This window comes from Typopeltis vanoorti, chromosome 18 (genome assembly GCF_054136105.1).
Source record: "Typopeltis vanoorti isolate ZY-2024b chromosome 18, IOZ_Tvanoo_1.0, whole genome shotgun sequence".
Lineage (NCBI taxonomy): Eukaryota > Metazoa > Arthropoda > Arachnida > Uropygi > Thelyphonidae > Typopeltis > Typopeltis vanoorti.
Genome location: NC_143566.1, coordinates 79,979,582 through 79,999,764, shown reverse-complemented (window position 1 = coordinate 79,999,764; position 20,183 = coordinate 79,979,582). Strand labels below are relative to the sequence as shown.

The window sequence follows — 20,183 nt, the reverse complement described above, 5'->3', positions numbered from 1 at the left end:
TTTCGATTTTTATATTTATTTTTATTTATTTATTTATTTTCATTTTTTTTTTTTGTGTGATTTATATTTTTCTGTTGTTCTTAAACGTATGCGTACAAGAGACTACGATGTCTATGCGCATGGGTGAGGAAGGAGAAAGTTAAAATTGGGGATGTGCACTCAACCTCAAGAATAGGGTTTTCGAAGCAGATAAAAAATAAATAAAGAATACAAAATATATATAAAAATTAATTAAAATATAGAAAAAATCCATAGACCACCCAAAATAGTAATGTATTAAAGATTTACAACCTTTTCTGGGTGAAAGTTATATTTAAAAAAAAATATATCCCGGAAGACCAGGCTGCTATTTAGATCACCGCCGATATTTAATTATATTTTTAAAATAAACATTCCAATGCATATATTGATTTAAATATATAAAATTATCAGCTAATTAGCAACAATCTAAATTAGTTTATGAAGTTTATTTTTAATTTTTCTACCACGCGGATAATTATGAAATGGTCTAGTCCAATGGCAGATCCTAATCCACACAATCAGTGTTGAAGATTAAATAAGTCGCGTTTTTATTTTTATTTTTCCGTTTTATTTATTTATTTTGGATAAAATAAATAAATTTTTATTTATTTTGAATAAAATAAATAAATATTTTATTTATTTATTTATTTTATTCTATTCTCTTCGTGTACTTAATGGTTTATGTCTTTATATTTTTTGAAATCGTTAATTTTTGCTTTCATACTTAGGACCCCTTTTTTTTTTTTTAACAAATAATTCATTTTATCTGAAATATGCATTGAACTTTTCTTTGTTAACTGAAATATACGTTGAACCTTTCTCATTATCTGAAATATAGACTGAGCCATTTATTATTATTATTTTCCAAAATAATATTATTTTATAAAATGCTAACATCACACAGTTGGAAGACGCATCGCTTGTTGGGAAAGATTTGGATTCGGAAAAGTGCGAGACACTTTATCCAGATCTTTCTTAACCAATACTAAAGTATTATTGCAGTGGTTTTCTTCTATGAAGACCACTTTTTCTCCAAAAACAGCCAAACTGACCAAAGAACGTACAGTTAGAGGAAACATGACACATGCATGTGCCATGGCATATGTGCCTCTTAGTAATGCAACTATTATTCTCTCGGTTTTTGAAATACTCTTGATTTTCGTCCCTTCTTTCTCTTAGTTCTAGTTAGTCTTCGGTAACTAAGCGTTAAGTGTATTTTCTTTTTCTTCTTGTTTATTTTTTAATGTTTCTTTTATACTGCATTCCTCTATACTATATTGTTTCCTTTCCTAAATTCCTCCTTTTCTCTCTTCGTATGCCCTCTTCGTTTTCCACTGCTTCCTTGAATTTTCGTTCATATTCTTCTTCTTCCATTGCTGTTAGTGTTTGTTTTTAATAAATTTTACTTTCACTTTAGTTCGAAATTCATATCAAAGTAGAAAATATCGAAGAGATTTTTTTTTAGTTTCATTAAAATAAAAAATTTTTAAAAATTAAAAACAAAAAACATTCATATTTGCTGTATGCGTCTGTTACTCCCGAGTATTATCATTTGCTACATAAAAGCCCTTTAATACCTGAAAAAAGATCGTAGAAATTTAAAGAAGCTTTCTTGAAGATATCTGGGAAAGCCACGGTACAACACAACTGAATTTCTCTCACACAAAAGCATCTGTAGAAGCAAAAGAAGAAGGAGAAGAAGGCGTCTATAAAATCTTGTTTCCGCTCAAGCTCTCAAAAGGTCCAACAAAAGATTAAGAAAGTGCAAAAAAATCCTTCCTTAGCCAGGATATGTAGTCTGAATAACGTCTTCCTTCCACAGGATGTTTCACTCAGCAAAGTTTCCATAGTAACGGTCTTGAAATTTACGTCACAAAGAACACCTTCTTTATGTCCGCGTTGCATCTACCGTGTGCAATCACTAAGGGACAAACTGTCACAGTAAACAGCGACAGCTCGCGACTAAAGCCATACATTCCGTACGGGTACCATCTTGTACGATAACAATTTCGACTCTAAATGGATTTCTGACCCACGCAAATCTCGGTGCACTTTTGTAACAGTTGGATGCCGACACTAATAACTAGAACACCGTTCTCGTTGCCATGAAAATGCACCGCTCGGGTTTGCATGTCGTTTGACGGGCTTAGTGACGTAAATTCGGGACAGGGGAATTTAAAATTTTTTTTTTATTGTTGCTATTCATAAAATCTCGAGGGATATAACAGAATATGGTTCTATTGATATTTGGATGGATAGATATCGTAGAAATATTAAAATCAGCAAAACCCTTCAGCTAATCTGCCTGTTGTTATTATCTTCACTGTCTATAGCACGTGTGTGTGTGTGTGTGTGTGTGTGTGTGTGTGTGTGTGTGTGTGTGTGTGTGTGTGTGTGTGTGTGTGTGTGTGTGTGTGTGTGTGTGTGTGTGTGTGTGTGTGTGCGCGCGCGCGCGCGTGCGTGCGTGCGTGCGTGCACTGATTGAATACGAACCATGGGCTAATACCGACCTAATTGGTCGAGTAGGTGGCATACCCGCTCTTCAGCTGACAGGACGCAAGTTACGATCTCGCCATGGATATTTATGAACGTCTTCAGATGGGAGATGAATTTCATCGCCCTATGTGACACCAATATCTCTCACTTACTAGCGGCCAGGTGAGGGAGCTCAAAGTTTAGTCTCCGCAGAATGGCTTCTGAATTATGCATAAATAAATAAACAAATAATACGACAAAAATAATAAAATAGCAATGAACCTTAGTTAACCTATGTTACTAATGCGCAATACGCTTAAAAACTTTTTTGTGTGTGTGTGTGGAATTAGAATAATAAGAATAACGCATCTCCGGCTTGAGTTGTAGCCCTTACAAGATGTGATAGAGACTCTAAGGTTTTTAAAGATATAAATATTTGCAAATTTTTAAGTGATGATGATCAGACACGATTAAATACTGATCGCCAGTGTATCTTTATTCGTAATCCGGGGCGGCTCGTGCATAGGCACTAAGGAACTATAGCACCCTCATTTTTTCTCGATATATAAATATATTTATTAATTTATTTATATTTGCTTGTAATATTTAATTTTATTATCAGCAATCCTATACAATTCTCTTATTTTGTATAAAAAATAATGAAAATCCATCTTGTAGCACTTAGGAGGGAAAAGGACGCTAGCAGCACTGTGTTTATCACAGTGTCATATTGCTAGTATTTGCTACGCGCACAAGCATATGCACGTCATAGTGAGATGCGAGCTATTAGCGTAATGTGGCACTGTCCGTCGCGCAGTTCCACTGTTGTTTATATGCAGTTTGCGCCAGTAGTAGAGTGTTCGTAGTGCTTATCGTGTTTACTCCGTCTCTTTAAATATTTGGACATTACAATTAAAGACATAACATTTACTACGATAAAGAGCCAAGAGGCTATTTTTCCGGCGGCGTAAATTAAGTTAAGGGGATAATAAATCCCTCATTATTTTAAAGTCGGATACGAAACTCGGAAATCGAAATCTAAGAGTTTCATACCGAAGAACTATCGGCGAGTCCAAGCGTAAGTCAACACCTGGGTGATACAACACTAGGGCAACTCGGAGCAAAGGTGGAGCAAGCTCCGTCACTATCCTTAATATTTTCTCATAATGTAAAACGCAGCTCGGAGGAGATGTATTACTGTTTTACATTATGAGGAGAGGTCACTACCCAGACCGGTTTCGACCTTTATTGAGGTCTCATCAGTGAGTAGGTAGAACTGGATAATACCAAGGTTTAAGTGAACCAAAGTTACATTTTTTACATTATGAGAAAGTTTTACATTATAAGAAAATATTTTTTTTTACGTGCCGGAAAAATAGCCTCTTGGCTCTTTATCTAGTAATAATAATATATGGGTACGCCGGTCTGGCAATTCGTTAGTAGGGGTATATGCAAGTTCGGTTCACTTAAACCTTGGTATTATCCAGGTCCACCTACTCACTGATGAGACCTCAATAAAGGTCGAAACCGGTCTGGGTAGTGACCTCTCCTCATAATGTAAAACAGTAATACATCTCCTAGGAGCTGTGTTTTGCATTATGAGAAAATATCAAGGATAGTGAGGGAACTTGCTCCACCTTTGACACGAGTTTCCATAGTGTTGTACCACCTAATGTTGACTTACGCTCGGACTCGCCGATAGTTCTTCGGCATGAAACTCTTAGATTTCGATCTCCGAGTTTCGTATCCGGCTTTGAAATAATGAGGGATTTACTATCCCCTTAACTTAATTAGACATAACATTTGTTATAGTTTTTATTTTAGAACATTATTGGGCTTGTTGAGAATTATGACCTCAGAAACGCAAGGTATTCTTTCACTAAACATTTAGTAGCTACTAAATTATTTAACAAGGATAAATTAGCTAATTTTAAGAATAAATTGCCTACAGAAGAAATAAAATTGACCACTGAAGCATATTCCATGATCGACAACAAAAAACTTGAAACTGAACATCGAGTATTCTACAGGAGACCCGACATGCATGATTACTGTAAATTAATTGACTTGTTAATTAATTGACTTTTAAGTAATTTTGAATTATACAAAACTGCATAATTTTATCGATAATAAACAATATTTTTTCATGTTTAATTTTTTTTAATTTTTTTCTATAATTTTGATATTTTATCCAAACACGTGTACTTACAGTATGTATGTATATTTCGAAAGTTGCAGCATCCCCACGATATCAAGCCACGAGCCACACTATTCGTAATACAAGTATTTATTCAAAACTGAGAACTTAGTTTTGGCGTATACATGCAAAACGGAGTGAAGGATGATAGCACTGGCAAACATAATTAATTATTAACGATGGGAGTTTACTTGAGCATCCCAAAACTCCCATTTTGTTTCTTATTATACTACAAAAGCCCTAAAAACGACGTGACTCTTCCTTAGTATCACCTACACATTTCAGAATTCACTATTTAAAGTGGGTTTCCCAAATTTTAAATCTTATATGCATCTGGGAACAAACAAAAATATTAATAATAAATAAATAATACTAATTCAATTAATATTTACGGTTTGCTTGCTTCGGTGAACTTTGGGTCAGCTAGTTCATCTGCTTCTTCTTTTTTGGCAATTTTTATAATTATTACAATATTCCAAAAAATCTAATATTGAAATTTTTCCTAGCAAAGCGGCTCTCTTATGATTTCTACTTCCTCTGTCCTTCCTATAGTGCAGTCATGCATTCTTAACCCAAGATCGATACTTTGGCTATTCTCCCCTACACACTAAACTCACTCTCACTGCCAACTAATTCCTATAGTGTTCGCTTAATGATGTCAAAAATCTCCTTTCAAATCTTACCGTCACAATATTTATATCTTTAGACAAGATGAGATTTCTTCTATTGAAAAAACTAAGAGCCTCCGCAGCACATCTAGGAGAACAACGGGCCTTTGATTGGAAAATACCTTTGTTCGATTCACTTCGTGAGACGAAGGATCTTGATATAGGCGTTTGTCAACTGAAGCTAAGTAGTCGATCTCATGCTAAAGTAGCAGACTTTTTCTGAAAAAAAAAAAAAAAAAAAAACTTGAGTTTTTCATCAAGCATACAGAAGAATCGGCCAAGAGAACACGCGCAATTTACAGAAGAAATATTCGTAGTGGCAGGCGGTAGATAAAATTGTGTATAGAAAGTGTTTACCTTGGGTTTATTACACGTTAAAGATACAAAGAAATTATTTAAAACCAAATTTTAAACCAAAAAATTTAAAACCAAGTATATAATTTCTTGGGATTATGTGTAGGATTAAGTAGTGGAGAAAGTATGTTTTCTGTAGAAGAGTGGAGTGTTTCGACCAGTAGTACCTGCGCACCTTAGACGTGTCACGTAAAAAAAAAAAAAAAAAAAAAAAAAAAAAAAGAAAGAAAAAAAAAGAAACTACAGTATATCAATTCATAAGAATTCAATAAACGTATCTCCCCACTCTTAGTCAAATGTTCTTGTGCTAATTTTCAACCACATATAAATTCATAATTTTCTGACTGATTTATTCTTAATATTCAGTGGAATTCAACCTTCATGTATTTACTCTCTCTCTCTCTCTATTCATCGTAATTTGAACTGTCTATCCCCCCCCCCCTAAACGAGCAAAGAGGATAGTCTAATGGGCATTAACAGCATTGAGAAGGAGAATATCCTCTACTGTATAACGACCATGAATCACCTCTCTCTCTCTCTCTCTCTCTCTCTATGTGTGTGTCAATATTTCTCCATTTGCCTTTGTTCTGTCCATGTCCATGCAGTCACCTTCCTTCGCTCCTAAATAGTAACAGGAAAGCAAATTGTTACAAATCGATAAATGAGGGTAATAATTCATTGTGGTCCCACTCTTACTCTTCTGTCTTTCTCGCTCTTTCTCTCACGCCACACGAACACCCAAACTCACTAGCGCGCGCCAGCGTTGGATTAGAGGTCGGATGACTCAGGCAACGAAAACAATCTCCCAATCCTAAGTATTCACGACTTGCATGACAAGCATATTCGGAGTTACTCAGTAACCCCCCCCCCCCAACACACACCACGACCCCAACGATTAAATTACCAAACTGATTACGCCAAAGGCGCACGTGTCGCCATTATGACCTTGATACTATAGAAAGAGAAGGTCGGGACGACACACCAACAACCGGATTCTGTTGCCTTGTAACAGTTGAAGAAAGTCCGGTAGTGAAAGGCTTCGCTAATTTAAAACCTAAGAATTAGCTACGCGTGCAAAAGGTCCTATAGGAATGAATTATGACCTCCCTTGTAATCTGAAATGCTTGAAACATTTAACACCGTTCAAGCAGAGCCGTTTCTACTACATTTGCGGGGCCCTGTGCGAAATGGAAAAGCGGAGCCCATGAAAGTTAGCAACATTTATGGAAATTTTAAATGGAAGAATATCTTGTTAATTAATTAATTAAATCAAATCAAATATGAAAAATATTTATGCACATAAATAAAAAAGTATACTCTTTAGCATTAATTTAAGTGAAGGGGAAAAAATTAGTTCAAAAATAAATGTGTTTGTATGTACATGATATATTATTTGTTTATGTAAGTACACATTATCATATAAATACGCCAGAACAATGATTTATTTAATAATATAAATAATAATATAAAAATATGAAAAAAAATGTCCATTTTTACTATAAAGAATGAAATATATGTATAACAACTTATAAGATTGAAAAGAAATCTTAATATATTAAATTTTATTTAACCTAATGCGCTTATCAATAAAATAATTTATAACGCTATCAAAATTCTAATTTTTTGCATTTTAATGCTCTATAGATATTATTGCCAGTGACGACAAACGTTCTTGAGACATAGAGGATCACAAATAGGTTTTTATTCATTTTAATTTCTAAAATGACCTTTCTGCTGATGCGACCGTAACTGGACTGGTCAATAATATTTTAAATGTTGTAGTAATATTTGGATAAATATCCGACAAATTATTTGCAATTATGAATTTTAAAATATTAATGGGTACATCTTCTGGAACAATATTTCTAAAAATAATTAATTCATTGTAAAATTCAGATTCATCAATATCTGCATTTAATTATTGATACAGCTGTTTGCAGCAAAATTTTAATTAAATTAAAGTTCATTTTCTATCATTTTTCTTATTAATTTCATATCATAAAGAAATCCAAATGATTTTTGGTGAATTTCATACAATTCAAATCTTTTTTTGACAGATTGTAGAGCGGTATCTAAAATAACAAAAATAGAAATTTATCCTAAAATTATCTTTGTTATCACCTATGTGCGATTCATCAGGTGTTTCATAATCAAAAAATACTTTTCCTCGACGTACTCGACTTTCTTTAAATTTAATATATATTTCTAATAGATTTAACAGTTCTTTAGCAATTCAAAACAGCTTTCAAATCCTGATATTCTCTGCTCTTCAAAGTACTGCACTAACGCTTTAATATGCTTAGTTGCTACGGGAATTTTTGCATTTTATAATACTTTACTTACTAAATTAACTTTTAACAAAAGCTCATACCAAATTACAAGGCTTAGTATAAACTCAAATGAATCTATTTGTTCATATATTGAAACCACTTCTACTTTGATAGTATTATCTGATGCAGTTTTAAATAATTCTTTTAATGCATTTAAAAATTCTGGAATTTGAAAACGCACAGTTCTAACTGATTCTATTCTACATTCCCATCTTGTATCACATAACGGTTTTGGAGTTAATTGTTTAACAAATTGCTTTAATATGTCCCAACGTGAAGTTGAGGCAGCAAATAATGTATATATTTTTTGTATAACATTAAAAAATTTATTGCTATAATAGATGATTTTTGCTATATCCCCTAAAATCAAATTTAAATTATGACAGGCGCAAGGAGTATAAAATGCCTTTTCGTTTTTATTTAAAATGTAAGCACGGACTCCATTATATACTCCTTTCATATTCGCTCCGTTACCATACCCTTGCTTCTACAATCTGACAATTTAAGATTTAATTTATTCAAAAGTGCTTTTATATTTTCATATATACCTGTACCAGTAGTTATTAGTTGTTAAAAACTTCAAAAAGTGTTCACGAATTTCAATATCTGCTTCAAATATATGTAAAAATCAAAAAATTACGGAAATTTGCTCCTGATGACTAACATCAGGAGTACAATCGAGAATTATTGAATAGTACTTCGCCTGTCGTATCATATTTACAATATTTTGTTGAATTTTGGTTCCCATATCAACAATTAATTCATTTTGCACAATGGGTGATAGACACGAATTTTTTTTTCCCGAACATCGCATTAAATGATCTTTCAAAAGTGGATCAAATTCTGCAATTAATTCTATGATTCCAAAAAAATTACCATTATGGGCTGTGTACAAAGTATCAAAATTACCTCTAAAAGCTAAATTATGTTCGGATAAATAAATAATTGCTGCTACTATTCGTCTTAAAACATTTCTTAACCGTTCTGCTTCAAATTTTATGACATTTTGATTTGCCTGATCAATTGTATTGTGATTTTTTAAATTACATTCCATTTGTGTCCATGAATACATGCATTTCATGTGCACTGGATTTCGTTCGTGCGATTTTAATCTTTCACTTACATGTCGCCAGTCAGAAAAGCCATTATTAGATAAAAAAAAAATTATCATCAGAAGAAAATAATTTGCAACAAAAGCAAAAAAATAGAGTTGGAAGAGTTTGAATATACAAGCCATCTTCTGTTTTGCTTCTCTCCGTTTGCAATTGCCCTAACATAGTGAGCTGTGGAAAAACACCTCTTGTTGTCATCTTTTGGAAAATCATTTTCAGTCGAAGGAGACGGTGGACCACGTTGTACAATTTGTGTTAGTGTCGCGTTGTTCAAAATTTTGGGCCATGTTGCTGGATCATCAATAGTACACAGTTCACCTTCCTCTGGTGTCTCAGTTTTAGGATCTTCGATACTCATTGTTTGACCAAACGCGTCATGTTCTCCGCTTCCTTTAAGTATTTCAGAACTCTCATTATTAATTAATGTTGAAGCCGAAAAACCGTTTGTAGTTATTTCAGAACTCCCGTTATCAACTGATATATCTGAACAAATAGATGAGTTCAACTTCATAAATTTAAACAGTGAATTTCTTTGACGTTCCTCAGCCGCTTCTTTTTCTTGTTTTCGCTTTTGTTTTTCATGCCCACTTGGGTATTTTCTTCCATAATAATCTCTCTCACGACTAGTCATACTCTAGAATTAAATACGATAATTTTAATTATAAAATAAGTTAATAAATTAAAACAAAATTACTTACCAGATAAATAAAATATATCTACAATAGATAATATTAGAAAATAAATAAATCTAATATAGATTGAAAACTGCTATTGAAGAAAAATTCTGATGTCGGTTAACCAAAAATCAGTTTGCAAAATATATTTTTAAAGATGTTTTGCAAATAATGTCATATAAAAAAATTGCCATGACAGTACGTTGATATACTTACTTGTTCATAAAATCAAAAACTAAAATAAAAAAACTCCTTAAAATTATTAAAAACACCTGTTTTAAAATGCACTTTTACCCCTATTTAACACTATGTTGTACGATATTGTTATATATCTTAGAGTAGTTTCAAATACTACCGCTCTAGCGCTACGATCTTATTTCGCTAACTATAACAACAATAGTTAGTTGTAAAATTATATACATAAAATTTTCTATACAATAATATTTTTATATAATAATTACAATATTAATTTATATGATAATTTAAAAAAAATTAATTGATTTTATTTTTTCAATTTTTTGAGCTTTGCGGGGCCCTGTGCCACCGCACAGTTCGCACACCCATGAATCCTGCCTTGCACCGTTGATCAGAAATAATATGTTTTGAAGAATTATGTTAATTACAAAAAGGCTTAACTCTAAGAAGTTGAAATACATCTTTATTCTCTTTTATCTCATAACACCATATTGTTTCTCGAACTCTGATGGACTTCATGATCATTGGTATTTAATTACTTAAAATTCCGCTGCATATTTTGAAGATTGAAATAAAAGAATATTTTTCAAAAAAAAAATGCCTTGTCTGCGTGATTACTGGCAATTCTAATTAATATGCAAATCACCCGCTTATTCTAGTTTGCTTAAATCACCAAAATCAAAGAATGAAAGTGTGTTCAAAGAAAAACGAAAAGCAACTTAAAGCATTTGTGTGAAATTCTAGAAATTCTGAAGTTATTTTGAGAATTCTCTGGTATAATAAAGTTAATGAATTTTATAAATAGCTACTGATTACCGAACTAATACAACGTATCTAAAATAAATGTCTATTTGAAAACAAAAATATGTTTAATATTCGCGTATATATCCTTGATAAAAGACAGCCCCAGGGAAGGAGAGTGTGTATTTTAATTAATATGCAAATTAGGTGGTGATCTTACGGTGTTAAATCACACAATCAAATAAGGACTTAAAAAAAAAAAACACGGTTCATTAAAGTTTCCAAACATTTCATAATTCATCTTGAATGTCAGTATAAAATCTGTTCAGTTTATTTTTAAACATATATATATATATATATATATATATATATATATCGCGTCTTTTACCTTTAACGAATTAATAATAATTTTATTTTCTGCTATTTTATAAACTTGTTATTTTTTTTTTTTTCCACTGGTGTACTTTCATTGCAAAATTTTAACGAAAATATATGATTTAAGTTACGTCTTCCTCTTAATATATAATATTTGTAAATAAGGTCATCAGAAAGTTATCTGTACTCCAGTAAGTATTTTTTTTATTATTATTCTTATTAATATTAATCTACTTTTCAGTCTTTTGGCAAGCACGTGCGCCAGTCTTCTGCTTAGTTGAAATAAACAAAATCCGTGTGCCATATGAAAAAAAAAAAAAAAAGAGAGAGATTAGTTTAAGATAAAGTAACTAAAACTAAAAACTACAGCAGTTAAAATGTCGGTTTGGTGTCCAAAGAAAGTTTCCAAATTAGTAATACAATAATGAATCTTGTCTGGTAAAAAGATTTCACTTTTACTAAGCAAAAGTGGGCGATAGGATTCAGTTGTGAATAAAAAACAAGTAGCACATGGCAAACAGAGCGTCATTTTAATCAAGGAATTATATCTGATTATTTTTTATTAGGTTATTTTAATTTTTTTTATTATTTTATGCAAGTTATTAAAATATGTTTTCCATTTTTAAAATTATATTTATATTTTATTATTAATTTCTCCCAGACAGACGAACTGTAAAACTACACCTACGATATTTATATATAATATTTGAATATATATCAAATCATAAGCAAAGGTTAACCGTAATGTTTATTCTGGTGGGAAGTAATCATGGATTTCGTTTTGGCAGGTTGCTAAACATTTAGAATTTTCAAAGAAGGGATGTGGGTAAGTACAGGGAAGACTACCAAGTCCAAATAAAATATAAATATAAATAAATAAATTATATATAATTTATTTATTTATATATTTTTTATTTGGAGTTGGTAGGTGAAAAGAAAATGATCGACCGTGAGATGCGGTGATTAATACCCTTGGAGGGTAATGGATGGCAATGCTGTAGCCGATGAAGTTCTAACTGAGGCTCGGCTATTGCTGTTACCCTCTTGCCATGATCAGAGCTTTAATAGCTCAATAACACCTTATCCCTACACTGTCCTATACAGATAATGGGGAAGATGAAAAGCATTCTTGCTTCGCCCCTTTAAGACAGTATTCAAATATGAAAAAACCTCATGTATATATATATATATATACATGAGGTTTTTATATATATATATATATATATATATATATATTAATATTATATATATTCAAATATGAAAAAACTCTCTCTCACACACACACACACACCACACACACACACACACACACACACACACACACACACACACACACATATATATATATATATATATATTGTCACGATAGCAAACAGACAGTTGCTTATGATTACAAAATAAGAAACAATGGCGATACTAGAGGCAGTAGGCCTAGCGTAACGCCCTTGTAATTTCAATTGACTTACCTAGATAAACCAATATGGAAAAATAAAGTGTCTGTTTATGGTAGCAAGCAATTAACTACTATATATATATATATATATATATATATATATATAGTAGTTAATGTCTATTTGCTATCGTGACAAGGGCAAGGCATGTCCTGTCCCACAGAACAGACTTTGGGGCCAATCATGGAGGTACCATATGAAGAACTAAATTTCAAAGAACTTCTGGCTATCTTCAAGCATGTAGGCAATCTACTGCACACTAAATGGCCAGATCGTAATTCATCAAATAAAAGAGATTGATTCAGATGACCCTCAACTCTCTGAACTTCTTCCCAGTATCCATCAAGAGAGCACCAGCGTAACAGAAACAACCGCTGATGACAATTCCATTGCAGATCACAGCGATTATCGGGAGGTTCGCGCTCGCAAAACTGCAGTCTCTGAACCAGCCAAAGCTGATCAAATGGAAGAAGACGGTCCTGACCCGGACTCTCCTACCTCCTCAAGGGAAAAGATACCTCCGATTATTCTGAGACAGAAGAAAAAATGAAAAAATGGATGTCCCTAAGGACAACGATGTCCAATTTAAAGATTTCATACTGTCAAGCAAAGAATGTCACAGAAGGTATTAAAATACAGCCCTACTCAGTGATGGATTATCGAAGGCTGATTGGTGAATTGGATGCTAAAGGTATACAGTATCACACCTTTTCACTAGAATCAGAAAGAAACCTCAAGGTAGTAATCAGAGGTGTCTCTAAAGATGTATCCATAGAAGAAGTGGTTGCGGATCTACACCACCAAGACCTACCACCCGTTAAGGTCAGTAGAATAACCAAAAAAAGACAAGACTGCCACTGGTTCTAATTGAGATCAGTCAAGCTTATAAGCACATATATACTCTGACATCCATCTGTGGACTAAAAATTACTATAGAACCACTAAGAAAAAGAGCTTCAACAGGGCAGTGCCACAGATGTCAAAGATTTGGCCATGCCCAGAAGATGTGCAGGGCTGAATTCAGATGTCTAAAATGTGGGGTCGCCCACCCAACAAATACATGCACTAAACCAAAATGTACCCCGGCTAAATGTGTCAATTGTGGCGGTCCTCACACTGCCAATTACAAAGGATGCGCTCACAATCCAAAGAAATAGAAAATCAGAAGCAGAAACATTTTCTTCCTCACTCAGCACACCTATGTTAGAGATTACTTCACAATTTCCTGAAGTTCAATATAAAAGTCAGACGCCCTTCAGACGAAGCCAGAGGTTCCCAAAAGAGTAACTCCTCAACAACAATCTAGGACATATGCGGATGTAACTCGTCCAAAAGTCATCCTGTGAACAGACAACACCACACACAAATCTGACAGCCTATCATTACCTCTTCTCTCGCAAATATGCTGTTGGATTTTAGCAGAGCGAACCCTTCACAAAGTTCTACTAACAGATTTCTAAAGGACACACAAGCCATTTTTTCAGCGCTCACTAATGAACAGTAACAAATTAAAACCAGAATCTCTAGAGATCATTGCGTGGAATGCGAACGGCCTGAGGAGTAAGATTTTAGAACTTCAAAATTTCGTCCAAAGACATCAGCCAGATGTTCTTTTACTAAATGAGATGCACCTAAGTCCTTCAGACAACCCCAAAAATTTGTGGATACCAACTGTACAGAGCTAATAGACTATCCCACAAGGGAGGAGGCACGGGGATTTTCATTAAAAATTTCATCTCTCATCACTCCATAAACATCCCTCCTACCACTAACCTCGAGGTCACTGGCATTGAGATTCTCACGAGTTCTGTCGGCAAATTAAAAATCTTCGCAGCATATCATCCTCCACAAAAATCATTACTGTTCTCGGATTTGAATGCCTTATTCGATACCAGAGAGTTGTCGCAGATAATTTAAATGCCAAGAATTCAACCTGGAATAGCCGTTCCACCAACAAAAATGGAGACAGATACTATAAAGCTATGCTGGTTTCAACAACCTTCATGTAATAGGTCCCGCTTACCCCATCCATCACAAAACTTATGGTCGGTCTGATGTGTTGGATATAGCCATATTGCAGCACATCAGACTCCAATACAATTTAATGACGATTAACGATCTGTCATCAGACCATAACCCAATACGGTTAAAATTGGGAAACCTTGAAAAATTATCTCCCCTCCCTCACTCATTCATTCCTTGGGCAAGGCTCTCCACAGTACTTCTAAAATACATTGTTCCTGTTCCCATCATTAAATCAAAAGAGGAAATTGAAACGGCTGTTAAAAATCTAACAGAACAGATTAAAGCAGCCTGTGCAGCAGTTACTACCCGTGCAACTACCCGCAAATCCAACCACTTGCCAGAAGATATGAATCTGATTAGAGAAAAAAATAAGGCAAGAAAAAGATACCACAACACTAGGGTGCCGCAATACAAACGGATCTTGAACAGGTTCAACTCTGCAGTGAGAGATGCCCTCGCAGCCCATAGAACTCAACTCTGGGAAGAAAAACCGACCTCCATCTCTACTGATAAACATTCCATATGGAATCTCATCCGAAAGATTAAAAACAGAAATACCCCCCCTTCCAAACAGATTCAGGTCAAATCCACACTGATGCTGATAAAGCTGAAGCAATAGCAAATCATCTTGAAAAACAAAGTCAGGTATTCACTCAATTCTGCTCTCACATATTCCACTTAAATTGCACCCACCTCACCTGCTGAAATATATGCTATTATTAAGAAGTTCAAGAACAAAAAGGCTCCAGGACCCGATGGTATCTCTAACAAAGTAATAAAACTTCTACCAGGTAGAGGTATTGTCCATCTGACAAATATAATTAACTCCATCCTTCACTACAAACATTTCCCTTCCTACTGGAAACTGGCGGACATAATACCGATCCATAAATCTGGAAAAGATCCCAGATTGCCTCAAAATTACAGACCAATCAGCCTCATCTCAAATCTCGGCAAAACTGCCGAGAAGTTAATTCTTACCAGACTCCAAGATTCAGTACTCCGACTAAATATCCTGCCTGAGGAGCAGTTTGGCTTCCGACAATCACATAGCACCACGCAACAAATACACTGATTAGTGGAACACATCATGAGATTTAACTGACGTCAATGCACTGGGGCTGTTTTCCTTGACATAGCCAGTGCATTTGACAAGGTTTGGCATTATGGTTTGCTATACAAACTGATATCATCAAGTGTACCAATCGGAATCATTCATCTTATAAAGGCATACCTCTACGATAGGCGCATGCAAGTCAGGATGTGTGGGGTAGTCTCAACACAAAACTCATCTTGGCTGGAGTTCCACAAGGATCCTTACTAGCAGCAATCCTATTCTCCTTATACTTGTATGATATATGATATACCGCACAACCGATTATCTTCAAATAAAGCACTATATGCTGATGATACAGCGATATTGGTCAGATCTTTAAAGCCTCACCTAGCCATCAAGAAACTGCAAGAAAACCTACTGCTAATCGAACAATATTTCTCCAAATGGCGACTCCAAGTGAATCCCCTGAAGAGCATAGCCGTCCTATTCTCTAGAAGATCAGCGCTTCCTAAAGAAGATATTCTCCTTTTCAACACTAAAATTTCGTGGAAAACTGAAATTAAATATCTTGGTGTGATATTGGACAGAAAACTGACTTTCAGCTACCATATCAAGACTCTCTGTGCAAACACATCAAAAACCATAGCCCAGCTCTACCCGCTAATTAACAGAAACCGTAAGCTGAGCACCAGAAGCAAACTTCTCATATACTGTACAAACTGATGGTTCGTCCAATACTCATCTACGCTTCACCAGCCTGGAGTAATACTTCAAATACTAATATTCTCAAATTACAATGTATCCAGAATAAATGTCTCAGAATGATCCTGGGCGCCCCGTGGTTCATCCGAACTGTCCAGCCATATCGGGACACAAATGTCCCCCTATATTTACACTTTCACACAGACTATAGCAATCAAATTCTTCTCAAAAGCATCTGTGCACCCTAACAAACTGATCAAACTGGCTGCAGATTATGACGCAATGGATTATTTCAAACATAAAAGACCTAAAGCGATCCTAAACTTCAACACTGAGGACTAATCTCCTAGCCCACTCAGGGCAAGCAATTAGCTCATAAACTTTCTCCACTCACAGTTTCTCTCAAGATAGCCGGGAATATGAAAAGCTTTTACTTCACCCTTTATGTCAGTATAGTTGATATATATATATATATATATATATCAACTATTTATTTTTATGGGTCGTATTTTGCTTTGGAACGAGAACAGACGTATTATTTTAGACTGAGCCTGATTAGATTTCATACAAGGTTTTTCAGGATCCTCACATTGCACTGATGCTGACACAGTATGATTACTACTGTCTCCCCCCTCTGCATGAAAAATGCATGAGGTCTGATGGTCGTGTAGGTCCCACCCGAAACGAGGACCAGTGGTAGATTTATGGTATTTTAGGGTGGTAGGTTTTCACTCTGTGGCCAAGTGAGTTCTTGACACTGCTTTCCCCTTTTATTACGGCATTACAAACTTGCTATACTTAGCTAGTAGACTTCGGAGTGAGTCTACAGGACTTAATAGTAGGCTATAAGCCTCCATGCCAAAAGGCATAACTGAATAAGAGGTATATCTACCAAGGCGCTTTTTATCCAATTATGGACATCACGGACGATATTGTTCAAGCCTTTAGCAAAGAGCAGTTGCTAGACCTGTTCAAGAAGATATTAAAAAGGTTTGATACAGAATTCCCGAGATTTATAAACATATACGCCCAGGCCAATGATCAAGAAGGAGAGGATGAGGATACAGAGGGCGAATTCACAACGGTCCCATCGCCCAAGAAACATCGACAGATCGACTCCCAGGATGCACAGGCAACCAAAAGAAGAACGACCTCTGAAGATCTTATGGAAGAAGATCTAACACCACAAGCTTCAGAAGTCAAAAAAGAAAAAGTCCCACCAGTGATTCTCCGAGACAAAGAAAAGTGGACTTCAGTTTCGATGACCCTTGGTGAACAAAACATCAACTTCTCCAGGGCCAGAAACACAGATGAGGGAGTTAAGATTCATCCTGCTACTGTCTCAGATTATCGCAAAATGACAAAAATGCTGGAGAATGCCAAATTGCCCTTCCACACCTTTGCACTAGCAAGCAAGAAAAATCGAAAAGTGGTCCACAGAGGGATTTCCGAGTGCATCACAACAGATGAGATCACTGCTGACCTCATCAGTCAAGCACTTATTCCAATGAAAGTTAGCAGAAATCTGAGATCTGACTAAAGGACAAAAGTGCCTTCAGTACTAGTAGAAATCAGCAGCACCCAGATAAGGATATACGAAGTGACAGATATCTGCATGCTCAAAATTAGTACTGAGCCTTTAAGGAAAAGGGCGTTGGCAGGCCAGTACCATAGATGCCAAAAATTTGGGCATGCCCGAAATTTGTGGAGAGCAGCCTACAGATGTCTAAAATGTAGTGGAGGACACCAGAACAGCTCCTGCACCAACTCCTGTAGTACGGCTGTGCTACAGCCGTACTACACCTGTTTGTTGCGCCAATTATAGAGGATCTCACCCCACGAATTACAAGGAGTGCCTTTCCCACCCAAAACATCGTGGATCAGCAAGAGGGAACCCCCTGCTCCTCCATGTAATGACACCATAAGCAACCAAGCAGTTTGCCCTCCTGTTCGAAACACCTCAACTTCAGCAGCACAGGAAGATACGTGATCTTCATCCATGAACGAGACATATGAAGAGGCGGCTCGAACTCAGATTCCTTCATCACATGAGCAAGCAAGCTCCAACTTAACATCAATTCTAACTGCATCTCTTGCCACCATGCTGCAGGAATTCAGCAAAGCAAGCTCCTCATTATCTTCCAGAAAGAGATTTTATCTAGAAACCCAATCCATACTCACAGCACTATACAATTCATAAAAATCTCAAACCAAACTAACTCGCTCTACCCGTCATGTCAAAGAAACGCACCTTAGGCCAGCTAATAGCCCAAAATTACGGGGATTTACGATGTATAAAACAGACAGACTTACCGCCAGTAGAGGAGGCACAGCCGTATACATCAAAATTATTTAAGCCACAACGTCCTGACCAACCCATAAACCAAAAACCCACCCGGCATCCCACTGTTGGCAGCTGATTTCGATTCCATTCTCGGCTCTACTGACTCCTTTATTATGGCTGGAGACTTTATTTGTTTCAGCTCCACAATCAATGACAAAGGTCGTATTCTATACCACTACTCAACCCAAATCTCAATAGTTATAGCTGGACCTACAGAGCCCACTCATCACAGCCCAGCTGGAAGCTCAGATGTACTTGACATAGTCATCCTCAGAAATATTAGATACCAGTTCAGCGGGAAACACTATATGAACTGTCTTCTGACCACAACCCCATCCTGCTTAAGCTCGGTACGCTCGAACAACTCACTCCACCAGACTCATTTATACCTTGGGACAAACTCTCTAGAATTCTCCCAGAGCACTTCAGCCCATCCCCTGTTATTCGCAATAAAGAGAAGGAGATAGACTTAGCCATAAACAACCTAATCAGTCAAATCAAAAAAAGCAATAAAGTCAGTCACCCAAACTACAGTTTTTCACCCACTCAGTCGGATCCCCGAGGAAATCATAGATCCAATCAGATTAAAAATCAAAGCCAGAAAGTGGTACCATAATACAAGAGTCCCACAAGATAAAAGAACTCTGAATAATCTAAATAGACAAGTCCGTGAAGCTCTGCAAAAACATCGAAACCAAGATTGGTAAACCAAACTGATGAACCTAAACCCAGAGGACAACTCCATCTGGAAAATCTTGATAACCCTTCGCACTAAAAGGCAACTTATACCACCAAATCAGACCAAGAAGGGAGTAGCCCACACTGACAAAGACAAAGCAGAAGCTCTAGTTGACAGCTTGGAAACTCAACGTAAACCCTCTTATGAAAATCTGAACATCAATCTTACCTACAAGATTTACCGCCGAGTCAAGCTGGTCTTAAGACAACAAAAGGATAACTCAGAACCTATCACACCTGCTTCTCCAGCAGAAGTTATAAATAGCATAACCCATTTGAACAACAACAAGGCTCCAGGTCCAGATGGAATCACAAACAGAATAATCAAACTACTCCACAGAAAAGCCATTGCGCATCTAATCAACATAATCAATGCCATCGTCAGATTCAAGCATATTCCCATAACTTGGAAGACAGCGGATATCATGCCAATCAAAAAGATTGGAAAGACCTCTGAACTCCCCAAAAGCTACAAACCTATCAGTCTTCTATCCAGCCTTGGAAAGGTAGCGGAAAAAGTCATCCTTACAAGTAGGGCCACCGAGAGAAATTTTCGGGCCCGTGACAAGTCTGTGTTCGAGACCCCCACTTAAAAAAATACATCACTTTTTCACTATCTTGGTGTTCTTCCATCATCAAATATTTCAGTAGTAAATGCTTGTTTTTTAAATCTTCTTTTGCCTTCTCACGATTCGTTTTCTCCTTTCGTTTTTGATTTCTAGAT

General features: G+C 35.5%; 1 long non-coding RNA gene across 2 annotated transcripts in view; it reads right to left on the bottom strand.

Moving 5' to 3' along the window:
- The window catches only part of LOC150096833 (uncharacterized), a 157,542-nt gene that overhangs the window by 16,008 nt on the left and 121,351 nt on the right, over positions 1-20,183 (bottom strand). Inside the window, exon 3 of one of the 2 annotated variants that reach the window (XR_016549846.1) lies at positions 5,377-5,580. This is a non-coding gene — a long non-coding RNA (uncharacterized LOC150096833). Of the gene's footprint in view, positions 1-5,121; positions 5,581-20,183 lie in introns of those variants that run through there. The other variant, XR_016549845.1, reaches the window with a different exon arrangement.